Below are 25,632 nucleotides of genomic sequence, written 5' to 3'. Positions count from 1 at the left end.
AATTTTACATAAAGTAAATAAAGGTTTTTATAAGTACAAAATGTAGGTTTTTGTGTACTCAGTGTTAGTAATTCTCCATGATAAATCAGTTCACTTAAAAGGAATAAAAGCAAGTATACTTGTAAATTAATATACTGATAGTCATGGTATAGTTTTTGGAATGGCCTATGAGGAGATTGAGTTCCTACTTACATGAATGACTCATGACGTGTCATGTAATTGTTGTGCTTTTGACATGAACTAATTTCAATGCATGAATTAATGCGAATTACAATTACTTATTACTATACCTCCTTCAAGGCATTAGGCTCAGAGGCTCGTTATGAAATAACAACTATATGGATCATATATGTCGTAATCTAAATTTTTCAAATTGTTGTACTTACACAAACTTACGTTGAAGAGTCGAATAAATAATCCATTATAAAACATTACTAAACTTTTCCAAAAATTTGTTCATACAAACACATCAGTTATTACTTCATACAAACACATCAGTTATTACTTAAATCCTCATTCTGTTGTTGGTATACCATTATACCATAAGATGGTAGAGGATTGTATACCATCCCTTTCATTTGATATGTTTGATGATATACCATCCCTTTCATTTGACATGTCTGATGGTACCATCCCTTTCATTTCACATGTTAGATGGTATACCATCCATTTCATTTGAGTGAGTGTACACAGAACTAAACATGAAGCATGTTAAACCATGATCTACAAATGTACATTGCAAAAAAGCATGCTAAATCATAATAATAAGCATGATAAGCATTGCAAAAGCATCTAGTCATCTTGGTATGCCACCGATACCAAGTAAGTTAGTCTAATGTAACATCAATGCCTTAAACCAACCCACCACTTTAGTGTTTCCACTCCTTCCCCGCCACTATATTAACTTACTGTTTAGCACAAAGTAATTCAAAACAAGATAATATACAAAATATTTCAACAACCCATACAATAAGCCACATACAACACAACTAAGCCATCAAGAAAGTCCCGTCTTTCATTGTAAACTGAACGGAGATCCTCAATAAGAAACTATGTCCGACCAAATTCCATGTCCTGTGAATCAACTCCTCCTTCCTGTCAATCAAAGGATATGATATAAAATATCATAATTTTTCAACTCATAATCCAAACAATTAAACAGTACAAAACAAAGTACTGACCATTTGATACTTTGTTTGAAAACCATCCGTGCTAGCCCTAATGCAAGCTAGCATGATAACTCCACAACTAACACTAAACAAAGAGGACGAGTAATAAGATTAGTGACTAAACAACAATAAGATTAGTGAAAACATAAGTTGTGTACACACACAGAAGGTAAGTTTTTAAAAAGTAGTTTTGGACTCACATATCTAGTTGGTGGACAATTTCGACGCTTTCAACAGGCCACCCTCCAAAGGTACCCTGTACCCATCTACTGTCATGGGTGTTTATCAACACCTCCATTGCATTTATCTGTAATGATTCATTTCAATACATAATTCAGTAAAATCAATTGTTTACCAAAATTCAAGTTTTACGTGTTTTGGTACAAAGCAAACAAGTTTTTACCAATTTTGATATGAATGCTTCATGTTTTTTAATATGGTTAGAGTACATCGAGTCGATCAACCATATCTTCAGTTCTTTGAAGGAGAAGGCAACACACCACCAAATGTTCATCCATTAGTATAGGGACAAATATCTGCAATGCACAACAGCAAATTAACACAACACTAGATTAATTACTCCCCAAAGCATAACCGACAATCAATTTAGCAAATGCATAATTAGCTCTCACCACAGAAACTTGGGTACAAGCCACACCGCGCAAATGATGCCCATTTTTTTGGCAAGAGTGGGAGCGTCATCCATGTCAGTAACTTGCTTAATCTGTAAAGTGGACCAAAAAAAAGAACAAAAAAAATTAGGAAGAACTGTTCACTTACTTGGAAGTACCAAATCAGTTCAAACATAAGGCCAATTAACGTACCGCAAGTGCAGGATGCAGCATTATCCTTTTGTTGTGCCCCTCATACTTGATGCCCCATTCCTTAGTATACAACTTAGACTCCACAGATACATACTCCGTACCAACCCTTTGGCGACAATGAAGAACATTATAGCAACATTCCTTATTATTAGCATATTCCCCTTCACATTCAATTCCAACAGCACAGGACCACTAAAATAATAGAAAACACTCCTGTTACTCATATTATAAACCAACTAATACCATCTTTATCTAGATTGTATCAGGATGGTATAGTACTGAGTACCATCTTAGAGTAGATGTTACCAGGATGGTATAGTGATCAGTACCATCTAAGTCTAAATTTTGCAAGGATGGTATACTAAAGAATACCATCTAAATCTATACTTTAACAGGATGGTATAGTATCTGGTGACTTTATGATTTAACAAAATGTGATTAAGTGTAACAACTTTGGATACTGTATGAATGACTTCTCTAATGAAATCTTTAATCAAATAAAAATGATTGAACATTTATTGTGTAAAGTCCACAAGCTAATCACCCATTGAAACATATTAAAAAAAAATTAAAATTTATGTAATCATCGAAAGTACAAGTTACAGATTGGACTCACCTGCCAGTCCCGGAAAATCCCATCTTAATCCACTTCACAAGATTCAAATCAGGTGTCTTAAGCTTAGACACCTAACCCCTACAATTTCCGACAAAGTCTCTAGAAAGCACCTTAGAAGACGGCTTTAGAGTCCGCTTACTTTCACTCCGGTTGCGGTTCTTTTCTCCATCTTCACCTTCCTTTGATACATGGGTTGTCACAGGTTCATGTGTTGTCTCAGGAGGCTGCAACCCTTCACCATCACCATCACCATCATTGCCCTTCCCAATTCGTTCTTCCCTGCTTTCACCATTGCCCTCATCAACCCCTCCTCCAGCAGCAACCCCTCCAACCCCTTCTCAAGCAGCAACCCCTACAACCCCTCCTCCAGCACGTCCTTCAACCACACCTTACACCTCTTTCATGTCCCAAAAATCATAACACACCTTTTATGTGACTCCCTCAATCACATCTACAACTTTCATCGTTGTATCCCCAACATCGATAACATCATCTATCTTCATGAAAGTATCAGACAGAGATTTCCTATTCACATTATGTGATTCGAACTCCCGCTCCTTGATTGAAGAGCTACCAGTACTCACATCACCCTTACTTACAACAGGGGACTTGTGAACAAGTGACCTTTCCTTCGGTGCATTCCTCAAAGTAGGTATGATGTGGTTATGAGCTTTCAGCATCTACTCCATCTTTTGCTCCATGTTCTCAACCATAGGCTTCATTAATGTAGGTATGCTTTGGTTGCAGGCTTTCAGCATCCTCTTCTACATATTCTCAAACATAGGAATGATCATTTCCATTACTGTAGACACCAAATTTTGATCTTACCTTTGTAATTATCATTATTAATTATCTTTTATTTATAGTTATCGTTTTCTTTGCAAATAATTATTATTATTTTGCTAATTATTTTTATAAACTTAATGACGCTCGTTTTATTATTTAAAACAAAGAAAACGAGTAATAATAATGATTTTTATTCATAATTCCCAAGATACATGTTATAATTTGTACTTCTAAACTACTAAATTACAAAATATTAAAGTACAACTAACACTACATGCATTTCTACCCTGCTCCACCGAAGTAATTTTCGTTTTTTTACTTATGGATTAACAAGTAAATTAATACGGCCATTAGGAGGACCACTAGCCCCACAATGTACATGAAGTACACCCTTATCATCCTCATGTCTTCCTCAAAGGTGAAGACAGGCTGATTTTCCTGGTTTTCTTGAAACATGGTGGTTGAGTTTAATGGTGGTTTTTGTTTGATTTTTTCGGGTAAGGAGGAAGATGGAAGAAGATAAGAATTAAGTGGTGAGTGGAGATTTTGGATAAGGGTAATTTCTTTTTATAGTAAAAAGTAGGCTAGGTATTTTAGACCGTATTTCTATACGTATATGTATAATAATATAGTATAAAGTATAATTTTTTTTGTTTGGCTAGGGGAGTATGTCATTTTCTCTATAAATAAGCATTATTTACTCCTTTAGAGTATATTAAGTATATTAGTATGTTCACTTAGATTGTTAGAGTATTTTTTTTATCTAGTGAATTTTGCGATTTGTGCAATACCCTATTATATGACCAGTTTACCTATAAATTCCACCAGACTAAAGACTCATGCCCAACCAAAGGGAAGTTACAAACATTCCCACACCTAAATGAGTACTACATGTTGTAGTGCTAAAGGAACCTCCTTTTATATACACTTGTTAAAATGTCATTGTCATTTCAATCCACAGTTAATACTTGTTCTGATAAATACAAGTTCGGAGCAAACCCGTCGATATTTAAAGAGGGGGATACGTATGGATAAAAATATATTTTTTTTTTGGTCAAGAATGTGTGGTTGTTTTGTATAATTATTATGTTGAATAGTAGGTGAATAGTGTTAGCAGGGTGAGTATCCGGAGTTAAACTAGGATCCGTTTTCTCATTTCGATTAAGTATTAATATTGTAACAGCATGGATAAGGGTCGGATGGAGTATTATGATGAAAGAAAGCCATTTTTTTTGCTGCTAAAATCATGTCTAAGAATGTGGATACTGACTTTCTTTTGTAATTTGTTCTTTTCTTCTTGTTTTACTTTTTTTCTTATTTACTTTGTATAACTTGTTTATTTCAGTCTAATTTTTGTATCCTTTAGTCAATTTTGATGAACAATTGTCAATAGTGAAATAACGTTACCTTTTTTTTATCCCCCACGGTTAATATTGGATCCAATAGATATCAATTCGGATCAATGATCATATATCGATAGGAAGCGTGTATGTGGACAGTAGTAAAACAGGCTGATAATGGCTGAATCAACAGCTTTATGCTTGTAGCAATTAGATAGGATACGTATGCCTGAATCTACAGTGGTACTTTAAGCTTCTAGAAATTAGTTAGGATATGAATGCATGAATCCATAATGGTAATGTGACTGAGTAGTAGTTAGTTACGAGCTCATCATGATGATGAAGCCCTTTTCATGCATCTTGTTCCCTTGTTTTTTTTTTTTTCTCTTCGTTTCTTTAGTTTGCTTTGATCCAATTTTTGTATCTCTTGTCATCGTCAATTGTGAAATAATACGACTATGATAAATATAAACTTGTGTTTTAGTAGATTAAGGAAAGATAAGAGTTCACCTTTTTTTTAAGGGTCATTCAGTTAAGGGAATATATTTTACTCTTGACTATCTTAAATTTATCTCGTATGAATTAATATTGTATGATTTTATATGGTATATTTTCACTTTGACCACGTCAATTTTATGACTTTATATGGATTACTTTATTTTGTACTTTTAGTAGGGGTCGTTGTTTGTAATGCTCGTATGTATACGATTTTGTCATATGATTAGATGTTCCTGGGTAAATTTATATGTACTATCTAATAAGCACAGGGGTTATTCTTCTTTTTTAATTTTTCATAAACTCTGAAATGTTTTGTCCAACCCTATTAGTATGGTAACCTGATGTCTTTGTGTAACTTTCAGAGCTGACATCTCAGAGCTGATGTTTAATTTATAAGTGTTGTTTTAGTACCTTGGTGAGTATAATAGTCACTAAATAAATTTAGGTACTCTGTTATTGTATACCATGTGAGTATTATTTTGAGTTGTGACATGACTTGGTCATATATTTTCTTTTTGTAATACCATGGCATTTTAGAACCTTTTTATTATATGAATATTAGAGTTGATTTTATTACGGTTTTCTTTATTTTATCAGTTTAAGTGTTGTAAAACGGATTAAGTAGTTTGTTACATATAAAACGAAAGAATTTAATATCAAGATTCTCATTATTACCAAAATCTTGATATTTACCAAAATAATCCTTGAATTTTAATTTATTTACTTTTCTATTTACAAATTAACCCCTTTATTTTTCCTATAAATACCCCCCTAATTTTCAAGTTAAAAACACATCAAAAAATTCTTACAACTTCTCTCTCTAAAAATTCTCTCTAAAAATTTCTCTTCTAATCTTTGTTTTAGTCAAAATCTCTCTAATTTAGCTTTATTTTTAAGTTATTAGCTTATTAAAAGCATCTTATAATTAAGTTGCGATTTCTATTTTTTTTTATTTAAATATTGTTATTATCTTTAATTCCTATAAAAAAAACACAAAAAATATTTCAAGTTCAAGTATTGTTGTTATTATTATCTTTGTTAAAAATATTAGTTTAATTGCTCAAGTATCCTAGTCTATATTAAAAAAAAAAAACTAAAAAAATTTTCTCTCTTAAGATTTAGTTTTATTTTTCAAGATTATTTTCTATAATTAAAAAATCAAAAAAAGTTCTTTAGCTTTATTTTGCATTAATTTCTTTTAATATCTCAAAATTCCAAAAAAAAAAAATCACTTAGTCTCTTTATTACACTTTAACTAAGGAGTAATCATCTTTTCATTCTGGATAAGTAAGAAGGGTTATCCAAAAATATTGCTACATCTAGTTCAAGGTATTATCTTTATTCCTTTCTTAATTTCATTAATTATTATTATTATGCTAACTAATGTGTTTGTTTTCATGTGGTGTTACCAATAGGGGTAATGACGATATTAGGTGCTAAATTAGCCCTAAATCTTTCATTACTCCACATTAGAAAGTCAAGCCTATTGGTGAGGTGATAGGTTACAAAGTGGGGGGGGGGGGGGGGTTAATTGCATTTTGCATTGTATCTCTTTATAATGCATTTTAAATATGAAAGGTTAATGCATTCACGTGACTACCTAATATTTTTTTTTAAAAGAATGATGTATTTCTTAATGTGAACTTAAAGACCTAAGGAATTAAGAGTTTAAGCAAAGGTTGTTCAAGAGTAAAGAACTACTTACCACGTCCCAAAGATGGCCTATTAAATAACTTTTGCGACCATAATCAGTTCCAGTTCTTTAGCTCAAGTGATAGAACTTTTCAATATCTTTCCAACCATATCTCACATTAATTTTTTTCGATTTTTCTATGTTTTTTAATGATTTTTTTAGTTCAAGCTATCAAAGAGGTGAAATATGCACGTTTTTCTCGTAATTGCTTTTTTAAAATGGTATTAATTTATTTTTAAGAAACTAATGGTGATATGACACCTATTACACTATATTATATATATACTTTTAAACTTATGGAATTTTAAATAAAATGTTTTAATCTTTTTTTTTAAAAGGTGATTTTAGAAATAAGAATTTTAACAAGCTTTAATTCTAAGTATTATTTAGAGAAACTTTAATCTTACCTTAAAGATGACTTCAGAAATAAGAGTCTTTAATTCTAAATGTCGTTGTTTTAAAAATCTTTAATTTTATTTTAAGATGACTTTTGTGACACAAGAATGAATCATAACTTTGCTTGTTTGTTTTTAATAAGTAATGATAGTTAATATGAGGTTATGGCCTCATTTCCAAACATGAGGTTAAGATTAATTATTTAGTTGTATAAGGTTGTAACAATTATCCATCTCCATGGAAATAAACTTATATCTCATCATAATTACCCGATGGATTAATTGACAATCGGATATGATTAAATAGTTTATTGTTCCCTTTTATTTGGATGTAAGGCCTTGACAGGTGTCGTGCTTTATTTGGCCAATTCCATTAAGCCTAAACACATAACCCATAAAACCTTATAAAATTACCCTTGAGTGAATTTAAACCCAAAGTGAGATTATATAGTGAACCCTTACAATTTCACTCCAAAAAATACCTTGACCCACTTAAAATTCGTCAATCGGGACGCATTTGTTGAATTGTCTTGTTCAAAAGACATTTTTGGTGATCACTAATCGGGGTGATTTTCCTCCACCAAGGTGGTTCATTTTACTTTTATGAGTGAATCCGTCAAAGATCACTAAAATCCCACTTACAAAAATGACGTTTATGTCAACAACCCAAATTAAAAACCCAATGGAATTGGTTATTTAAAACATGGCATTTGTCCGAACTACGAAGGTTTTGATCCGTGAGTGAATTCAAAATCTCACTATGATCGGTACGTAGTGCAACTTTGGTGCTCAAACCTACCTTGTATTAATTTTTTGTTTTTTGTGGTTAATATGTCTTAAAACTTGATTTTGACAACGCAATAGTAAGAGCCCGTTCTATAGAACGGAAGAGAAGACGACCAGATGTTCGATTCTCTTAACCTAAACCCCGAACCCTGTGCCTTATTTCCTATTACGGAGTTAGCAGTTGATTTTTATTAAGTTTTAATTTCTTAAAATTGGTTGTTCTAAAATCCGTCCTTATTCGGATAAAAATAAGGTGGCGACTCTACGTTTTATTTATAAGTCTTATCAGACACTTAAGTGGAACCTTTTATAGACTAATTTCCGTCCACTAAAAACTAGATACCACAATTACCTACCACACAAAAAGAAAAATAAAAAACAGAATTAGTTTTTTATTTTCATAAACACAAAACACGTCAAATACCAATACACTTTACCTCATTTGCAATGTTGACTTCTAACGATTCGAATGAATCCCTTCCAATCAAAGGATGTCGTTCCTCGTACGCAACATCAACCGTCTAAATTGATTTTAAGGGAATTTAAAAAGGATCCAAAATATTGTATATAACAAAATAACACATTCACCTTCTGTTTCCCATAGTTTAGGGAAGGGAGCAAATCAGCTTGAATAGCAGCTGGCAGTTTCTTCTCAGTCCACACCACCGATCTTGGCATAACCCCCGCAGCTCAAAGGAGGCATTGCTAGGTGGTCCAAGTAAAATATCTACACAACAAATGCATAAAGAAAACAAAAAACGAAAAAAAAGGTTTAGTAAAAAGACCTAAAGTGCATCCCCACTACAAAAGATTCTCATATGTCTTTCAATTAAAACCAAGTGCATCACCACCTTAAAGCACAGTCTACCTACTCTATACATCTAACATGATATGCAAATATGCAATTTCATAAGCAAAACTAATATGGACTACAACCTTTATTTCAATCATATGCAAATCAACAAACCAAAAATGATACCAAGACTGCCATAAACCCAATCTCACATTTCAAGACATATATTGCTTTCATAATAATTGTAATTAACATATAGAGGAAAACAAGACCTGAAGGAATAGGACACATCCACCACCAGCAGCCGAGTACCCTTTGTTGTGTAGCCTCTTCCTAAAATCTCTGACACAAGTCATCGGCCAACTATGTGCATATGTACACCAATCGAAATCCGGTGCAGCAGCCCCTATTGAAACAGAATGCAATAACGTAGTTGCCAAGCTCTGACCATTTGTAGTGGGACATATCAGCAGTCCCAACATCATTAGTAAGAAGTCCCAATATCATTAGTAAGAAGGCCTTCATAAACACAGTTACAATCGGCATCAAAGGAAGCTTATCAACTGCTTGCTGAATCTTGATGTGACAAACATTGTGTAACACCCCAATAATTCTCTCTTAAAAACCTGTGAGAAACCTGTATATAACCTGAACAATTTCAAGAGAATTACTGGTGTTCTACCGCCACGTGTTCAAACGTTAAGGCTATCTCAGAAATTAGCAGCGGAAAACCAAAACAGTTTTAAAGAAACCTCAAAACAAAGGAATTAAATCAAAATAAGTATTACAAGTTGGAACCATTAAGGCCCTTATTCAAAACCCAATAAAAGTAGTAAGTGATTAAATTCAGAGTCCTAATAACTTCAAACTCAAAAGAATTAGCGTCAACTAAAAACAAATTAAATTAAATTCAAACTTTGCAAAATAAATAATATGGAAACAACCAACTCTCTACTCAAGATCCCACAACCCTGATGAATGCTGCATGTGTAAGAACTTGTGGTTATTCTGCTCCCCAATATTACAAGTGTAAAAATTGGATCGTCACAGGGTCATTGAAAGGCGAAGGCCATGACCAAAGAAAAACACACACAAAAGCACGCAGTCAGCAAAGCTGAGTACATACAAGCTGCGAAAACGAATTGAGAAAATACCTAACATGCTACTAATATTCAAGCACAAGCATCATTAAATATAGACTCAATTCACAACTCGATTCACGAATTTATTAAGACCTCACTATTTAATATTAACTGGCTCGTTTATTTATTTCATTGGATTTAGCAATAGACAAGGTTGTCCAACCCATGTCCCATTTGGAACATCAATAAAGAAAACCCCATGCCTCCTTTCGGAAACATCAATAAACATCCAACGACCACGGGCGCGACTCCGTGACCGTAGTTAGTATGAGATCTCACCTAACTCCTAGTTTTAGAAAAATAATATTTGAAAGAAGAGACTCGTAGATCAGAAGGCCTCGAGAAAAGTACACGGCTAATACCCCATATACCCCAACCCCTGATTGTCATTACTCCAGAAGTGCACCAATCCAGAGTTTTATTGCTCATCCATCTTGCACTTTACGTGATTTACAGGTTTAAACTTGGTGATGACTCATATGCATAACAATACAATCAATCCAATATCAATTCAATCAAATAAAACAACTTTTCAATTTCAATTCTTGATTTATTAGTGGCAAGCAACATTTATTATTTATTCCATTACTACCTCGGTGTATAAACACCTTGAGTGCATAAGGCACCCCAAAACCTTAACCTCGTCTTACAAGACTTGAATTCCTCCTTTACTCATCCTGTTTACATAATCCTGAACGAGTAATAATTTGATCTTTACACCAATCACATACCTTTGTCTTTAAGCGTACCTTGCATAAATAAAGCACAAATAATACTTGCATTATAAACTAGTGCACGTCATTTGAAATTCACAATGTATAACCAGACAATTTAACTCCTATACATGATACTAAGTTCTCGATCCGTCCTTAAACATGCACCTACAAGCAAGGTTTCGTATCTTGTACGTACCTTGTGTAAACAATCCGGTTGGCCACTTTAAAACTAGAAGTCGCCTTCTACGAAGTCCTCTCCTAAACCAAACAATTAGGAATAAATCAATACCAAAGCAATCAAAATTACAGCAATACTAAACTACTTTAAAACCTCTTAAATTACCAAAACAAAGTCTTTAGATTGTCCCCAAAAATCAAAGTTAGTAATATAACATCCCAACTTTAAGTTTACATGTTAGAATTATGAAAATATAGTGTTTTATATCAAATTACAGCAACTTTGAAATAGGTAATTAAATCTGGAATTTTGTTTTAAATATATAAAATAACCCCATAAGCATAATTGCTTGAAATAGTCATTATATAGCAAGTTAGTGTGTTAAAAACCCAAGAATATATCAATTCAACGCAATTAGAGTAGGGGTGGGACTTCGGTCTGGCAGTTCGGTTTGACCTCAGTTTGAAACGGTTTCGGTTTGAAACGGTTCGGGTTAAAACGGTTTCATTTAGACGGCGGGTCGGTTCAGTTCGGTTTTGATTAGTCACAGGTCGGTTCGGTTTCGGTTTATTTTTGTACGATTTAAATTCGGTTCGGGTCATAAACGGTTCGGTTTATAAACAGTTCGGGTCATAATCAGATCGGTTAGAAACGGGTCGCTTCAGGGGCGGATTTACTCGGGTCAATGCCGGTTCGGTTTTTAAACGGTTCGGTTAATAATCGGGTCGGTTTGAAACAGGTCGGTTCAGGGGCGGGTTTACCCGGGTCAATGCCCGTTCGGTTTATAAACGGTTCGGGTCATGATCTGACCGGTTTGAAACGGATCGGTTCAGGGGCGGTTTTACCGGGTCAACGTCGGTCCGGGTTCATATCGGTTCGGGTCATGAACGGATTATTTTGAAATGGGTCGGTTCAGGGGCGGGTTTACCCGGGTTAATGCTAGTTCGATTCATATCGGTTCGGTTTATACTCGGTTTGGTGCTAAAATCGTTCGGGTTAGTTTGGTAATCGGTTAAATTGGATCGGGTTGAAATCGAGTTCTAAAAAGTGGTTTTGACCAGTTAGCGTGTTTTGTTTTATATCAAGTTGGGACTAGTATTTCCATTTAATTAGCGGGTCGGCATAGGTTGGTGAAAAAAATAATGGATCGAGTAGAAATTGGGTTTTAAGAGATTTTTGACCGGTTAGCTATTTTCGTTTTATATAAAGTTGGGACTTCGTCACTTTATTTTCAGACATCAGATTATATACAATTACACAAATCTTCATTTATTCAATTATTCTATATCATGTTAATATGTTATGTTTCAAGTTTGGTTATACTCTTGTTGTTGTTTATTCGATATTATCATATTAGTCTAACAAATTTATAATGTATTATTGTTTCATTATTAAATATATATTATTAGGTTATCAGTTTCTTGTTGGATTGTTTTAGATATCGTGTCATGACCATGTTTTGATGAGTTGCTACTTTGAATACGATAAATCGATTCAGATATCAGATTATATAGAATTACAGAAATTCTCATTCATTCTATATCATGTTAATGTGTTATGTTTCAAATTTGGTTATAGTCTTGTTGTTGTTTATTAAATATTAGTCTATTACAAATTTATAAGGTATTAATGTATTATTGTTTCATTATCAAATATTATCAGGCTATCATCTTCTTGTTTTAATTGTTTTAAAGATCGCGTCATAACCATGATTTGATGAATTGGTACTTTGAATACGATAAATCGATAATTGATATTGTAATAAACTAATAATTTAATGTTACGGAACTATATTTGGATGTTTAATTAAAATCACGATTATTCAATTTCCCATTAGTCTAATAAAGTAATAATTGACAATTGTTTGTAACTATTCCATAATTTTGGTGTTAAAGTTATATTGCTGAATTACTTTGTTGTCTTACCCTCTCTAATCACCTTTTAAGATTACGTGCCTACAAGGCTGCAACATATATATGTTGCAACTTGCAAGTTAAAGAAAACGGGTGAGGAAGTAGAAGTATTCAATTAGATCGATCATCAACTGTTTTAAGTTTTAATAATCAGATACATTTATCGATTATCTATACATACCAATGATAGTATGATACCAATCGTACCATACATTATTATTTATTACATATACTGATATACATATAACTAATATACATTAAATATGTTATATTGAATCAATTCCAATTTCCAAACATTTGTGTTTCTTACAATTTATAAGTTACATAAAGTTAAGAGTACAGTAGTGTTTTTATTAGTACGTAGCTATGAATAAAAAAAAACATACTATCCAAATCCATTATCCCATGATCCGTGTCACCGTCTTATATTAAATATCAGCCATTGATTTGCATGTCATCTAACGGCCTATCATCGCACACATTCCAATTCACGATCTGTGTGTTTTCTTTTCCACCAATCAGATCACTCTTACCATCGTCTCTTTAGTACTCTTTTTGATTTCTCTCTCGTTTTCTTAATCCTCTTCTGTAATATTATCAATTTTTTGAAGCCATGGCTGCTAATATGCTCACTGCTCTCTCGTTTTCTCTCTCATCTCCTCTTCCTTCTTCCTTTCTTCTTCTTCCTTCTTCTCCCTTCTTCCGTCTATGTTCTCCTTTCTTCCATCTCGTTTCTCCGTCTCCGTCCACCGGCACCACGCACGACGGTTTTTATGGTCAAATTCGACCACGAAACTCTAGATCTAGTTGCTTCATGATCGAATTTGGCCTTTTAAAACCAAATTCGAGGCCAAATTCAGGATTAATATATAAGGTGTTTTCGTTCTTCCTTTTTTTAATTTTTTGTTTTTCTTTTTAATTTTTTTTCAAGTTGTGGGCAACGGAGGGGGCCGAGTTAGGGTGGGTGCGGCGGCGGTTAGACTGGGTTCGGGTGGGTTGGGAGGGAGGATTTTTCGAGGAAGGGAGGGAGTTTTATGGTGGGTGAGCAATTAAAGTGAGTTGGGGGGTTTCGAGGATGTTGGGTTTCGTGGGGGTAGGTGGGGTGTGGTTACGGTGGGTTTGGGTTTTTTTTTCGATTTTTTTGTATGGGGTGGGGTGGGGTGTGTTACGGTGACGGTGGTGGGTGTGGTTGGGGTTGGGTCTGTTTTTTTTTTTTTTTTTTTTTTTTTTTTTTTTTTTTTTTTTTTTTTTACAGTGACGGTGGTGGGTAGGGTGGGGTGGGGTTTGTTAAGGGGGGTGGGGTGGGGTGGGGTGGGGTACGTTACGGTGATGGTGGTAGGTGGGGTGGGATATGGGTCTGGGTCTGGGTTTTTATTATTTACGGTGACGGTGGTGGATGGGGTGGGGTAAGGTTTGGGTCTGGGTTTTTTTATTTACGGTGGGTGGTGGGGTGGGTTACGGTAATTATGGTGGGTGCGGGGGTGGTGTTAGGGTGGGTCTGGGTTGACGTTGGTGGGGTGGGGGTGGGTTACGGTAACGGTGGTGGGGTGGGGGTGGGTTACGGTAACGGTGGTGGGTGGGGGTAGTGTTAGGGTGGGTCTGGGGTGACGGCGGGGGTGGTGTTAGGGTGGGTTACGGTGGTGGGTGGGTGGCCAAATTTTTTCATTTTTTTATTTAATTTATAACTCCTAATTTAGTTATACAAGAATATAATTTTAATTTTATAATAGCAAAAAAAATTACAAATTTAAATCAATAATTATATGTAAAAAAAATTGTACTGTTAAATTACATTAAACATCAAATATATTTCGTGGAATTCTAACAAATTGTTAAAGGCTGTAAATAGTTCAATTTGAATGGAACGGGTTGTAAACGGTTCGGTTTAAATAGTTTGTAATCGGATTGGTTTAAACGGGTTGCGGTTTGAAAATAGTTCGGTTTAAACGGTTTAATGGGTTATAACAGTTCGGTTTAAACGGTTAGCGGGTTGTAAATGGTTCGATTTAAACGGTTTTTCCTACGGTTTAAACGGTTTCGGTTTATAAACGATTCGGTTTAAACAGTTAGCGGGTTAAGATTAATCGGTTCAAACGGTTTCGATTTATAAACGGTTTGGTTTGTTATTGGTTTACGGTTCGTAACGGGTTAACATTAATTGGTTCGGTTCGGTTTCGGTTTGACATTATACGGTTCAGTTCGGTTTTCGGTTTAAAATTAGCGGGTTATAAACTGTTCGGTCCGTGATGGTTCGGTTCGGTAACAGACGGTTTCACGGTTCGGTTTGAAAAGTCCCACCCCTAAATTAGAGGCTTCAAAATAAAAGGTATGAAATCTGAAAATTATAATTAAGATTAGAATATAAGGTTCAAAGCTTTTTCAATCACAAAATACCCACAATAAATATTTTATAGGTTTAGAAGCATAAAAACATGAAATTAACACTACTAATCCATAAAAATTGAAACTTTATTAAATCTGAAAATTTATATACAACCAAAATAATCATACTTTGACATACTTTGAACATAGAATAATTAAGTAACTTGTTTAGTACATAATTAAGCCTTTAAACATGAAAAATCAACACTTTAATACCCTAAATTCACACATAACCAAATCTGAAAATTAATATAATACTTTAAACATGTTAAAACCCATAAATTTATAATCTTTTGTAATTTATACATACTATTAAAGCCTAATAACAATAATTTTATAATTGAAATCAAATAAAAATTGAATCTTTAAATCAAAATAACAAGAATAAAGGAAGAGAAATAAGAGGAAGGAGAAAGGGAGGAGTCGAACTACTGGGCTGCTGGCGGCGCGCGGTGGCTGCTGGGCGGCAGGGGCGGTGGCTGCTGGGCGGCAGCAGTTAGCAGGTTTTTTTTTTTTTTTTTTTTTTTCTCTTCTCTTCGTGAAAACAGTAGGAAAGGAGGAGAAAAAAAATATGAAGGTTTTTCCCTTTTTTTTTTTTTACGTGAGAAGGAGGAGGAAAGTGAGGGTTTTTGAGGGTTTTATTTGGGCTTTGGGTTTCCTAATTAGATTAGGAGTAGTATTTGGGTTTTGGGCTATGTTAGAATTACTTGTAAATTAATAAAAATACACTAGTTTATTTTAAATCCTTTCATAAAAATAATTTATTTAATGAAATTGCCATAAATATAATTGTAAGAATAATATATAAATAAATTATAATTAAATTAAAATATGGGGGATTACACATTGTCTTTTGTAATCTCCCCATACTGATGAACAATACGATCGACCCTTGCTTGCATGGATGCATTAAGAAATTTAACAGGCACAGGGTTTGGACTCCGGGAAGGCCAAATATGCACCACATTGTTCAGGGCATAAAGGTAGCTCTCTTCCATCTCCTCCAATTAACACCTTCTTCTTCGAATCAATCCTTGTCATAAGGCAGTAAAAAAACCTACAATCAATCTTTATTAAAGGCAACTTCAACAACCCTCCAAACCCACTTCCCTCCAACAACTATTTTTTGTTCTCATCTATGCACATCGCCTTCACAACATCGATAAATGCACCAATCCGACAATTGAAGTTCGCTTGCTGAAATAAAATGACAAAACAAACCTTCAAAGTCAACAAATAAACATGAAGAAAATATAGTCCAGAACAAAGCTTTTATCGACAAACTTTACCTTCCAACTACAATTCCTCAACTGTGTCGCAACTATCACACCTCTTTTTTTAACTTGCTCACCCAAAGTTATATTCGGTTGTCCAACATAACTCAAAATCATCTACCCAACATTACAAATCATCAACAAAAGAACAATAACATAAGGAACTACTTGCTTCAGATTACAATGCTTTTATACCTCATTAAAGTCCTGTTCAATTACTAGTGGACGTTGTGCTCTTCTGAACCTTCGGCTGTGGGGGTTGTGAGGGTCTGATATGTTTTGGTGGTGGGGGAACAATTTTACGCTTCTTGTCGATGTGCCGAGTCACAAGGTACTCTGACTCCACCTTGTAATCACCTTGAATAATATCACCTTCACCATAGTCTTCTTCTTCTTCTTACACCACATAGTCAGCATCGTTAAAATTGTGATCATCCCATCATAGTTATTATCTTCATCTCCATCCTCAACAACTGCTTGTTTCATTTTCTTGTTGGCCTGTTGTTTGCTAGATGAACCAGTTGGAGCGTTTCTAGTCTTCAATATATGTTTAAGGTTACACTGCGAAAGGTATCAAAAAAAATTAATCAATGTATACATATACCAAATCATAACTAGAAAGCAACTGCGCTCAACACTGTACTAGGTGTTTTTTTTTAAATTCTTTCGTCACATACCCCCATTTACATCGACAGCCTATTGAAGAATCATTGTACTGCTCCGACATCATGACTAAAACATTAGAACAACACACGCAAAAAAAAGGAAACCATATCAATAATTATTTGGACAAGCACCTACACCACCACCCAAACAAGTTCCTATATACCATTAAGACACAAATCAAATACCAACCATCAAATCAATTCTACCAACCAATACCACTACACCAAAGAAGAGAGTACCAACAACCAAGATGGTGGTATCACCATATGTAACATTATGGGATCACCAACTAGAACATTATGGTATCAAAACCATGCAACATTATTTGATCATCTAATTTCAGTAACTCAACACAATCATACACATAACACCTCTTCAAATTGCATTCAAAATTCACATTAATTAATTAAACTAAAATACAATTCACCTAATTTAAAGCAGAGATTCACGACAGGAATTAACACAGCAACAACATTAATTTCTCATTCAAATCAAAGCTCATAACAGGAATCAACATACCACATTAGGACATCAACTTAGCAAATCCATTTCTCATTCAAATCGAAAACACAAACCAAATAATTTTTGTCACTGTTACCCAGAATTTACATTCTTCATCACCCATAAAAAATCATCACATACTTGCATTCAATTCCCACACCCTACACACATAATTCGAACAAAGAGGTGCAATAATTATTTGGACAAGCGAATTAGAACATCCGGCAAAGTAAAAACACTTAATTCCACAAATACTTAAATTCAATTCACATAATTAAATTCAATTCACACATAATTCAAAGTAAAAACCCTTACTTTTTCACACATACTTAACTAATTAACCCTAACACACGTAAATTCACATTTAACCAAATAATTTGATAAATTCTTCGACATTCACACAAATGATACAAGAACACGCAAATTTATGGGAAAAAAATTAATTAATAATGGTTGAAACTTACATCCCACGAAGAGCGATACTCCGGCGTTTTCCTTCCGAAATTGGCGGCAACCAAAATTCGGCAAACACCCACGGTACTCCAATGCTACTGTTACACTTCAAATTACTACTAAAGGATGAGAATTTGGCTTCCAAAATGCTTTTGAAAACTGCCTCTCTCTTTCTAGGTTTTGAATTTGCGCTGTTTGTTCTTTATCAAATGTGTTATGAGTTTTTTTCTCTCTCCTCCTTTTCTTTTTTTAAAAGCTTCAACCCTTTTTACGTTTTTTTTTGTTTGATTAATGAATAACTAACAAATTGTGGGGACCAACTGGCTTCAACTTCTCCTTACTTTATTCAATATTGTGAATTTCCCATTTTACCCCTAAGTTAAGTCTAAGAGGACTCAACTTAGGATAATTTTCCAATTACTACCGCAAGTTAATACCACGTTGTAAAGTACTACCGCAAATTAAAAAAGTTGTGAATTACTACCGCAAAAATTTTTAAGATGTTGCGATTACTACCAAACCCCCATTAAACCCAACTATGACGTCATTATATCCCTTTAACCCGTGTTTGACCATGGTTAAGGGCTTTAACCAGCCCCTCCCCCCCCCCCCCAAAAAAAAAAGAAAAAGAAAATGGGTTAGGGATATAATGACGTCATGGTTAAGGGCTTTAACCATGGGTTGAAGTGATATAATGATGTCATAGTTGGGTTAAATGGGGGTTTGGTAGTAATCGCAACATCTTAAAAAAATTTACGGTAGTAATTCACAACTTTTTTAATTTACGGTAGTAATTTACAAAGTAGTATTAACTTGCGGTAGTAATTGGAAAATTTTCCCTCAACTTATTTGAGTCTGAGAAATGTTGCTCATTCCCCACCACACACCTAAATCTATATATTTTTTAAAACAAAATTATATACTACGTACTTTTATACTACTTTGTAAAAAAAAATTACGCAAAATAAAAATAGTAGATATAATACTTTGTAAATACAATAATATTATAACTAAAAAATTTGTAATATTAACAATATTATTTTTGTGCGTGTAATCTACGATAATTACTTCCTTCGTTTGTTTTTAGTTGACACCGTTTGACTTTTACACTATTCACAAACTACTCTTTGACTTGTTTTTGTGATTTATAATACGATAAAATATAGTCATGTGGAATCTTCTTTAAATCGTCTATATGTATATTTTATTAATATCCACTTTTTATAATTTACAATGTTGATAATTGAAGTTATTAAGCATTGAAAACATGCGTTGGCAAGCATGATAATGGAAATGTGTCAAATTAAAAAACAGAGGAAGTATATTAGATTGTGTATGAAAGGTGGGGATTAGGTGGGGAATAAGTGGGGGTGGATATCCAAGTGGCGGAAGGGAGGGTAGGGATGGTTTTGGAATTGTACCTATTGGAGCAAGGATGTGGACAAATTTTGGACCTGCCATGCAATGGGGATGAAAATTTTAGGTGGAGATGGGGATGAGAAGGCCAACATCTGCTCCACCCATTGACATCCCTAGTTACAAGGTCGAATAGTTGCACTTGACTTTGTTAGGTAAAGAACTTTTCGGAAAGCTTTAAGCTTACTAAGTATTAGAGGTTTGACTATTATAAAAGCTAATTTGGATGTTTGGACTCAAAAAGTTTTTTTTTCTTTTCTTATCAAACCTCTTTATAAGAGCTTTTGGAAATTAGCTCATTGAATAATTAGCTTTTTAGGTAATAAGTACATTGAAAACATCTAATATTCAACAGTGATTTACCAAACACTTTTATACAATCAGTTATTTACCACCAGCTAGTTAAATCTGCTAATATAACCATCTAGTCAAATCGGTTTATACAATCAATTACTCCCTCCGTTCCACAATGATTTTTTGTTTGGAATCCTTGACTTTTTTTTTAAAAAACAAAAAAAAAAGAGAATCTTCTAAATTTCTCTTAATCTATAAGAACAAATATATTCATGTAGGATCTAGTTTGATTCGTCTTGGTGAGTAGATTATTAATATCTAACTTTTATAGTTTTGCTAGTGTGAGATTAAAGATATTTGCAGTCAAATATAGGTAAAAATTTGCATCGATTTACAAAACAGGAACATCATTATGAAACGGAGGCTAGGGAGTAATAGTTAATTATCAACACAAGGTTTTAGACTTTTAGGGTCTTGCCATCTTAGATGTTGGGCCTTCTTGATGTTTTAGGAATGAAAAGCTAAACATCTTGCACTCTAAAAGGTAGTAAATCTTTAGGTATTTTTAATTGTTCTTTATTTGACGAGTTGAGATTCATTACTTTAATGATACCTGAAAGAGGACCAACTCATTCAAAAGCTTAAGCTGATGGTTAAGGTCCGGGAATATGTTTTTATACTCTATCACTCCTAATTATATATACATACACTCTAGTGTAGGTAGCACTACCTACACCCCCAGTCCCTCACTATCCATTTTCCCAAAAAAATACACTAGTACATTTTACTTTCTACCCCCCAAAAAAATAGGAAATTTTGTGAAAAACCACCCACTTAAAACACATTTTTGTGATAAACCACCCACAATAAAAAATATTGTAAAAAACCACCCAAACTAAAAAAAATGTTGCAAAAATCCACTTACTGCCAGAAATAGGTTGTTGACTATATTTTCCGGCATTTATCGCCCTCCCTTAGTGTTGGCCACCCGTCCCATCCCCTTAAAAACCTCTAGAATTCACCGAAAAACGTTCGATCGCCCTTCTCCCTTCCCCCTCCCCCTTGAAAACCTTTAAAAATCACTTAAAATAATGAAAAACCCTGAACCACCATCGGAAAATGTGGTCGGAGTGATTTTTGAGGTGGAAGGGGAGTGAATATTAGGGGTTTTCAAGGGGGGTGAATGTTAGGGGTTTCGAGGGGGACGGGCGGCCAAACTTTTCCGGTGAATTCTAGGGTTTTCTAGGGGTAGGGAGTGTGGTCAACGCCAAAGGAGGACGGTCAACGATCTGTTTTCAACAATGGGTAGCTTTTTGCAATATTTTTTTAGTTTGGGTGGTGTTTTATAACATTTTTTATTGTAGGTGGTTTTTCACAAAAAAAAATATCTTTAGTGGGTGGTTTTTGACAAAATTTCCAAAAAAAATATAAGGTAAAAGCATTGTTTTCTCTCTCCTAAAATTAGTATACACTTATAATCTTCTCTCTCCATTATCTCTTATCAAAATCTGCAAAAGCATTTACTAAAAAAGTCAAAATTTTCTATAGAAATCAAGCACAAAGTTTGATATAAGAGATGAAGTCACACAATTGCAAGGATATAAAATCAAATTGTAAATTATTTTTGGAAGAAAAGAAGTACAAACCCCAAATTTCTCCCTTTTATTCAATTATTTCCTTTAAATATATGAAAATTTCGACAGTAGTTCTTGAATTCTTATACTTTTTTTTTATCATAAAAGTGATTTAGTGTTGAATTAACTTATGGTGTGTTGTTTGATTACAACATTGTTGGACATTAAAAATTGAAAATAGAGTTTAATTGTTCTTACTTTATGGATAATTTGATGTATTTCGTAGGATTATATAAATGTAAATTTAGTTCGTAGTGAAAATTACTTTTTATGAATGTTCATTTTTATATTAGTAAGCGGTCATTAACATATTAATACACAGTGTTTAGAATTCTAATAATGTGTATTTTTGGCTGGTTTCTTCACATATTTTCTATAGGTATAATTAATTTAGTTCATAGTGAAAATTATTTTTAATGCTCGTTTAACTTTTAACACTTGTTCATGTTCATATTAAGATATGTTCATTAATAATTTAATAATAGTTCATTTTCATATTGAATTGTACATTGATCATTTTTTTTAATAATGGGTTCATAATTGTATGTGTAGATGTTGATTAATGTTGTAAATATTTGATCTCTTATTACACAAGATAATTATATAAGATAGTAAAAGCCATAGATGTATATATTGAGAAAAGATATGTATCAAAAACACCACACAATAAGCTATCATAAGGCTAGAAAAGAGTATAACATATTTTATATATTTGTTATTTATACGAAAGGTATTAAATGGCAATGTCATTTTGTAAAATGCATATGTACATTTCATAAGTTTAAGATGCATATATAGAAATGGTAATTGAAGTTCATTTTTATTTTTATATTATGTTTATATTTACAATAATATATGTTCATTTACATATTGGTAAATGTTCATTCACATATATATGCACATAAGTAATTATTGTTATAGACGTTTATTTAAATTATTTTAAATGTTCAATTGCACATTAAAGCATATTCATTCAAGTTTAATACTTGTTCATTTTTTATATCGTAAAATGTTCTTTGAATAATAGTGTCACAAATTAAATATAAGAGACGATGTTCATTTTAATAGACAAATTTTGACATTTTGGAAGCTAAATAAATGCTTATTTCTAATTTATGAATTTCATTCTAATATTAGTAGCTAGATGATACAATACATATTGAGAAGCCTGCGCTATCGGTTTTTAGTGATTGTCTAGTTGCTAAAAAAAAGTTTAAATGACTACAAATATAAATTTACAAAAAAATTGATAATTTTGAAAACTGACAACTAAAAAGTAAAAAAAAAAAAAAAAATCATTTCCTCTTTTTGGTTTTTAGTTTTTTTTTTTTTTTTTAAAAAAAAGGCAAATGTTATATATAGCCCTTAGGGCTATATATAAGAATTAATGTTGTCTAGATTCTTTTATATTTTAAATATAAAAAGAATGCTATTAAAAACATAAGGAGCATTACAAGGCAATTATTACCCTTGTAATTAATTAACAGTTGCATCCTTTCCCATCAGTTACCAATGCTAGCTAATGGCGCTATTCTATTTTATCTTTACATTTTTGCCGCCTAAAATTTGCACGACTTTTTCATCTTCCTTCAGTTTCCTTCCATGGAAACATAAAAGTAGATTGGAGACACAATCTCATTCAATTATCCATGCCCATCAAACAATAGCTTTCTATCAATTACTTGTGAAGGAAAAAACAATTGATCAAGAGGTTGAACATTGAAGTTGGTAAGTCTTCTTGTCTTACATTGGATTAATATCTGAGTTTCAATAAGAAATTAACCGTCATAGTTTATATTTTGGAATTAATTGAGAAAATTTTATGATAGTATAATTGCCCACAATCTATTCGATGAATTGTCTAATATTTTTCCCAGGAGGTCACCCATCCCAAGACTACTCCCAGCCAAGCACGCTTAACTGTGGAGTATCTTAACAAATGGGCTCCCTAAAAGGAAGATGCACCTTGTTTGAATGAGTAGTATATCAAATCTTTGTAAAGCAATCATGAGGGGTATTACATACACCCCCACTTGAGAACGGCAACGCCCTCGTTGTGCCTGGAAAGCTAGCGACTCCAATATTACGCCTAATGGCAACTGGGTAGCCAAAGTGTTACATCCAGTCTGGCTATGGCCATATGGCCCCAGACGACTGACTTAGGATTAATTATCCACGGTCAGCACGCTGTCGCAGGGTTGCTCTGATACCATTTGTAACACCCCGACTCCAAACAAATTAGGGAGGGGCCTATTGCCACGAAATGCGCATCAAGGGCCAACAGTACAACTGTCCTTACAAACCAACACAAGTCCTTTCGGCACATTTTGTCCTCACTCATGCGAGCCCTAGGAAAATTTCCCAGGAGATCACCCATCCTAAGACTACTTCCAGCCTAGCTCGCTTAACTGTAGAGTATCTTAGAAAATGGGCTTCCTAAAAGGAAGATGCACCTTGTTGATATGAGTAGTATATCAAATCCTTGTAAAGCAATCATGAGGGGTATTACATAAACTTTTGTGTACAGTTAGTGCAAATGTTACACTTTAACTTGAATGTTCTTGCTATTGAGGAGGATGAAAATGAACCTTTTATTGGCCAAACTTTTGAGAGTCAAGAAGAGGCTTATATGTACTATAACAACTATGCTAAACGACATGGGTATGTTGTTCGCAAAGATCGCTCGGACACTAAACATGGAAGGGTTGTGAGACGTGACTTTTATTGTCGTCGCGGAGGGAAAAAACCTTTGAAAGTGGTTGATATGTCGAAACCTCAAAGACAAAAGGAGTCTTGTAGATGTGATTTTAAGGCACATATGTGTATAGTACTGAAAAGGTGTTTTGATATATTTTCCGAAGAATGGCATGTCACAAAGTTTGTGAAAGAGCGTAATCACGAGCTATTGTCATATGATGAAATGCATCTTCTGGCAGCTAATCGTTTATATTAGTCAAGAGGATGAAAAAAAATTTACTCTACAAAGAAGCCAGACTTTCGGTAAGACAAATCATTCGAGTCATGGAGCTTGAAAAAAATATTAGACATGCTGAGCTATCATTTATTGAAAGAGATGTTCGTAATCTTTTTGCTAGAATTAAGAGAGTGCTTGGAGATGATGATATTAAGAGCCTTTTAGAGTATATTCAATCTTCAAGACAACATAATGAATTGTTTCGATATGCATACACAATTACACAGTGGATGATAGTAGGAGGCTTGAACATTTGTTTTGGTGTCAAGGTCAAAATTTTGAACTTTATCAAAAGTATGGTGATGTGATTGTGTTTGATACCACATACAAAGTGAATGCGTATGACATGCCTTGTGCAATTTTTGTTGGTGTCGATAATCATGGAAAGACTATCTTATTCGGTTGTGCTCTCCTTCTTGATGAAAAAAAATCTACTTTCAAGTGGTTGATGAAGGTAAGACTACTAAACATTTAAGTTTATCTATTTGTAAGATTATATTACTTAGCTGACTAGAAATTATCTCTATTATTTGGACAAAAACAGACTTTTGTTAACATAATGAAAATGCCACAAAAGACGATTAAAACTGATCAAGACCCTTGGATGTCAGAAGCAATTGCATCTATTTTGCCAACTACGAAGCATAGCTTTTGTATATGGCATATTACCTCAAATTTTAGTTGTTGGTTTGCATCACTTCTCAGTACGGCCTATCAAGATTGGTGTGCTGATTTTTACAACATATATAGGACCACTATATCAGAAGAGTTTGAATGTAAGTGGAATATTATGGTTCATAAGTACAACTTGCAAGAGAATAATCACATTCAAGGCTTATACAATGTCAAACTTTTTTGGGTGTCGGCTTATCTCGGTGATCATTTTTTTGGAGGGATGATTACCACGGGTAGATCAGAGTGTATTAATGGATTTATTAAGAAGTTTGTTTCCTCTAATGTGAGCTTAACATATTTTGTGAAACAGGTATGTCATACCTGAATATCCTTCTAATTTTTTATGTCTAATTGAATGTTGTTCGATATTTATGTTGATTGCTTTACAATTGGAAGTATTAGGATTGTGTATTACTCTTTGCATTGGGTTTATTTCATAAATAGCCTAACTTTGTACTTGGTTGACTTTATACTATACATAGCTTTTTATATGGCATAACAACATAATTTATAT

The 25,632-nt window shown here is 33.5% G+C and overlaps 2 long non-coding RNA genes across 6 annotated transcripts; both read right to left on the bottom strand.

The window, feature by feature from the left end:
• Positions 1-696: 696 nt before the first annotated feature.
• On the bottom strand, positions 697-11,339 carry LOC110713852. Of its 5 annotated transcripts, XR_002510081.1 has the most exons (10): positions 10,955-11,337; positions 8,696-9,548; positions 8,545-8,628; positions 2,610-3,373; positions 1,994-2,185; positions 1,802-1,893; positions 1,573-1,705; positions 1,370-1,476; positions 1,182-1,254; positions 697-1,095 (listed from the first exon to the last, which is right to left on the bottom strand). It is a non-coding gene; the product is annotated as an uncharacterized LOC110713852 (long non-coding RNA). The 5 variants fall into 5 exon arrangements; XR_002510084.1 differs by having other exon boundaries at positions 1,994-2,099; positions 8,545-9,548; positions 10,955-11,339; XR_002510080.1 differs by having other exon boundaries at positions 8,545-9,548.
• A 4,407-nt stretch (positions 11,340-15,746) lies between these two features.
• LOC110713664 lies at positions 15,747-18,642 on the bottom strand. Its single transcript, XR_002510024.1, has 3 exons — positions 18,137-18,642; positions 16,521-17,066; positions 15,747-16,428 (listed from the first exon to the last, which is right to left on the bottom strand). It is a non-coding gene; the product is annotated as an uncharacterized LOC110713664 (long non-coding RNA).
• Between the last annotated feature and the right edge of the window lie 6,990 nt (positions 18,643-25,632).

The sequence above is a fragment of the Chenopodium quinoa genome, unplaced genomic scaffold (assembly GCF_001683475.1).
Source record: "Chenopodium quinoa cultivar QQ74 unplaced genomic scaffold, ASM168347v1, whole genome shotgun sequence".
NCBI lineage: Eukaryota > Viridiplantae > Streptophyta > Magnoliopsida > Caryophyllales > Amaranthaceae > Chenopodium > Chenopodium quinoa.
This window is presented reverse-complemented; position numbering and strand designations above follow the sequence as displayed.